Here is a 5229-nt window from a genome sequence, read left to right on the forward strand (position 1 = left end):
AAACACGCAAAATTAAAGTCGCAAAAACAAAAGTAGACGAAAACTTAAAACGAGAACCAGCCAGAGACGCATTTTCAACGCCCCTGGCTGGGCGCTAAAATTTCTCACGCCCACCGCTGGGCGCTGAAGTTGCTGCCTGGCCTTTTGGTCAGGCGCAGCAGCCTCGGTACCCGCGTAAAAAAAATAGACGTAGCAAAAAAAAACCTTTCGTAAAAATTGTTGCAAGGGCGTATGAAAAGGCACTCGATTCTAAAAGCGACTTGTAAAAATAAAATAAAATAAGTCTTTGTGTCGTTGTTATGCCTCCTATGACGACAATGTTCGGCTCCAAAACCGAGCACGCTAATCGAAATAACCTTGGATGTCACATGGGCAAAGTATTCAAAAAAATAATGTTCAAATAGAGTCTTTAAAGAAAAATAATGTTCGAATAAAAAAATAAATCCGAGTCTAGACTAGGCTATGCCAAAGTACAATCTAAATCCTAAGTCTTAGTTGTCTTATCCATAGAATCGGTCCTAATGCTTGGTGTCATTCTGCAAATAAAAAGGTTAAAACATATTGAGTCTCCCTTCCTAACATTTAAATCAATAAGCACCCATATGTAATTGTCATCCCTTGCTAAGAGTCTACGGCCTCAATACTCTCTCACCAATAAAAATAATATATTATAGTATTTGCAAAATGGAAACAGTCACATTCTGAAAAACCATTCCCCTATAGTCGCACAACCCCCAAAGTGAACCTAAGGTGTCAATACCATTGGCAAGAAAAATTAATGGCCTCAAGGCTTATGATCACATTGGGTCACGACCATCATAGTCCTCTCGAGCCACTCGCTCATTGAAATACTCCTAAGTACGGACTAAAAGATTTTCCATGAATGCAACATGACCAACCATGAAAATACCCAAATCGGCATACCATAAGGCTACCATTGGGGTAAAGCAATACACACTAAGAGAGAAGCCGCACTAATGATTCTAGCCTTGTAAAAATGGAAATTCGATCTCCCCAATTAACTACCTTGCCAACATTAAGCAAAATGGCGCATGACAAATGAACACCCAAGGGTTAAAATCTAAAGTGTCAACCAACGAAAGTTATGGTCCAATTAGCCTAAGTCTGAGAGTCGCTTGGTCAAGTATTATAGCCTTACGCCATGTCATTATTTTAAGTCTAGGCCACCTCCTTGTATTCATACACGGGTTATAATCAGAAAGATTAATGAAAGTTCGAGTCTAAATCACAACTTCCAATTAAATCCCAGAAACTGGAATCTGAAAAGAAGCAAAAAAAAGTTATTTTCGATGCAATTCTTTTGTTAAATTTCAATAAGGTAAAAACAAGATTTCGAATCTACGCTATTTGCACATTTTAAAAAACGACTAAATATTCTTGCAAAGTAAGACGATTTAAAGGTCCACCCTAGGCCTGCTAGAATTAAAGGTCCACCCTAGGCCCTACTAAAATTAAAGGTCCACTATAGGCCTACCAGACGAGACTCACTCAGTCTCGCCTCGTGACTCAAAGACCACAACCATCTACCTTTTAGCCCAAATAAATAAAAAATTGATTGAAGGATTTATGTTGGGGAGAAAATCCCAAGCAAAAAGAAAAGAGAGAAAGAGAAAAGGGAGAGCGAAAAGAACGAGCCATGAAATACTTAGCCCGTACCTCCCAAAGCGCAAAATTTACACAAGTAAAACGAAGAAAAGAATTGAGTCAACCAAATCATGCCACAAAAACTACATAAGATTCTACGATGTCTACCCTTTCCAATCCTTATGCTCTTAGACGCCTTCGCTCTGGGGTCCCTGCTCATTGCCATAACCCAAGAAACCATTACCCCAACTCTTGTTTTTGAACTTGTTATCAACCGCAAACTACGTACGGCCATTGACACGTGCGTCATACCATTATTTCCAAAACCTTCTCTTACACCACCATTAGCATAATGACCATATAACTTGTTTGGATACATCCTGTTGATATACCCTTGAGCCGTCCCCATGCTACTCATTGGCCTTGGTTGATGTAAACTCATGACCCTAGCTTGAGGCTGCAAATTGTGAGTCCTAGCGGATGTAATCCTCATGCTTGACCAATACCTATACAAATTATCCTATCTCATTCAACCCATCCTTCAAACCGTCTTGAGTCTCAAATAAAAAAGGAAAACAAATGAAAAGTACAAAAAAGTAATAAATAATAAAAAAAGGAACTTTGCAAAGCTCCTCTAAAGTTAGTCTAAAAAAAATGAGAAGCATTCAACGCACCAAAAAAGATACGCCCAAAAGTCATTTTCATCGCCCATAGCTGGGCGCCGAAATCTTTAGCGCCCCAGCCTAGGCGCTGAATCTCTCTGCTTGCCAAATTTTGTCCAGAAGTGCTCGTCATTTTATCCGCACATGCACGGAAAAATAACGAACACTTGGAGGGGTACAACACGTATTCGGACATACGTACCACCAAAGAAATACATGTACTCAATCAAAAAAAATATAAAACAATTTTTTGGCTTACGGCAAGGCAGCAGATTTAAATAATAATAAACTTCACTTATTCTACCGTTTTAAATAATATGTTTCCATCTCAGAACATACTTATCGAATTCGGCATTCTAAGAAACCATTTTCTAGGCTAAGAACTACGCAAGACCTGATTCCAAATTAAAAATATTTAAGGCGGATACGTAGGCAATCCATGATTCGGTCCAACCAATTTGCAAAAATATTAAAGCCTATAGAATAACAGGAATAAAGAATAGAGTCCTTTATTGAAATTTAATTACTTGCAATCCAAGTCGAAAGAAAAATTTAAGTCAAAGGAAGAATCCAAGTCATCAAGATGCCAAAATTAATGAGCACACATCGAAAAATAATAAGGGCACGTACCCTTGCTAGATGGAGCACTCACACTCCTAGGCACTTAGCCAGGACTCAAAAGATCGCTTTGCCTCAATTGAATGGGGGGCTAGCGCAAGCGTCCATGACCTCTAAAGTACTCAACTTGACCCTCCCTAAAAGCGAACTAACTCACTTAAAGACTTTCTTTCACCACTAGACATAATCGTTCGCTTAAAGACCTTCTTTCACCACTAGACACAGTCATAATCGCCAACAAGTAGTAAAGGCAGTAAGCTTGCAATAAAGAGGATTGTTCTACGGCAGCGCCCCATCGTTCCTTCGAACTCAGGGTACCCGTTCATGGTAATTCAAATACTTGCGAATTCCCTTTAAAAAAAATCAGACATTGTCAATAGGACTTGGCACTTAACCAAGGCTCACCCTACTCAGACATATGACACGGGCATCTAAAATCGAAATCTGAAAACATCATTAATGAGAAGACATAACAGCAACTGGGGGATAAAAATTGAAATGAAAGAGCTAGGGAAAGAACTAAGTATACCTTGACCTTTTGTGCAGACATACACCAAGTAAATCTAAGTCAATTTGAAAACGGTTTATATTCCCGCAATTCTGGAAAAGATGGCCCTAAAAGCCCAAAACATGTGCCAAACGGGCACAAGTATATCTTGACGCCTGCACCTTGGCTTCCAGCAAATCCTTAGACAACATTCCAAAAATCGTAACAGTATTTTGATTCACTCATATAATCCGGTACGAACCCTTCTATAAGTCAACTTGCATAGGACACCTCGGATTGTACACAGTAGGACTCGGATTTTTAATAAGTTTCAAATAATTTTCAAAGACTTTTTCGAACATAATAAAGTGTCGTTGGTTTAAGCTAAGTATGTGTTTATCTCGATGTTGCAAGTGAGTCAAAAAGATTTCTTAATATGATTATGGGTAAAGAAAGGCACCTAGCTTTTGGCCAAGGCATACTACAACATGTGACTACCTTGACCATGACAATGTCGCACAATACGATATTTACAAGAGAAGTAGCAAAATCACTACTCGAACATACCTCGCACTAAACGAGTCTGGTTCAAACTATTCATGATCCATGTCACCATGAATGCATAAAAACGTATGCAAAGCATTATAGCACCAAGCCAATCCCGTAGCTACAATTGGAGGCTTGAGAAAAACACTCTAAAAATGCTCGAAATGACGATTTTATCGCAAATTCTCGACGCTAATGCTATACATACATCATAGGGGCACAATCCTAAGCTTAATCGTGTAAAACGAACCTTAGAATGGCTACAACCCCTCCCAAATTCTAAGCACTACTTAGAATATATAAAGTCACCCCACTAACAAGGGTAACTGAAAATCGCGAGTCACCAAAACTCCGATCAAACTACTGCACATAACGCTCTCCTTACAAGCGCCCGTTACACAGTCTACCTCGTTCCAAAGCAAAAGCGAAAGAAAAAATCAAGGATAAGAACCGTCAAATTATACCCAGAAATCATTTTCAACGCCCAGAGCTGGGCGCCGATATCTTTAACGCCCCAGCCTGGGCGCTGAATCTTTCTGCTAGCCATGTTTTGCCCAGATATAAAAATAAGAAAGAAACACCTATGAATCCTCGCACCGAACGAAGTAATAAGCCGTGCAAACCCACGCAGAAGGTGCTACACTTGTTCGAGCACCTGAACGAGGCGTAATGAAGTACTCCAATGCAAAAAATAATAATGATATCCCAACACCTGGAGAACTGTTCTAATACATGCGGTTAGGCCACACAAGCCTACATCGCACCATAAGCTCAACTATCCCACGGTACAAGTCTAAAAAAAAGAGAGTAAGGCATATTGCACTAATGCGGGCACGACCAAAGAGCATGTGTAAAAGAGGCAAAGACTACTTATCGCCCAAATTCAAAAATGCAAGCCACACGACTTCTACATTAAGGATTAAAAGTAGCAAAATATTACCTACCACGAAAGGGATAGCTCGCACCTACACGAGCGGAACCCCAAGGCATCTTTCTCGAAAGAACCTACAAAAATCGTACGCCAAAAGGAAGCATCCCAACATGCATACTTGGGGGCTCCAAGCTACGAAACAACCATAGCAAAATAGAAAGAATCTCGAAGCAAATGTTTGAACAATCGAAAGGGTACGATGTTTGAGCCCACTTCATGAATGGGAATGAACCCTATCAAGCTTCTAAGCAAACTATTCAAAATCAGTCATTGCTCAAAAAAAAGAAAATGAATGATTCAAGCAAACTGATTAATGGACCGCACACAGCGACCATTCTATGAACGCTCGTTCGCACATACATGTCATCATTCTAAGTATC

This window comes from Spinacia oleracea, chromosome 3 (genome assembly GCF_020520425.1).
Source record: "Spinacia oleracea cultivar Varoflay chromosome 3, BTI_SOV_V1, whole genome shotgun sequence".
NCBI classification, from domain to species: Eukaryota; Viridiplantae; Streptophyta; class Magnoliopsida; order Caryophyllales; family Amaranthaceae; genus Spinacia; species Spinacia oleracea.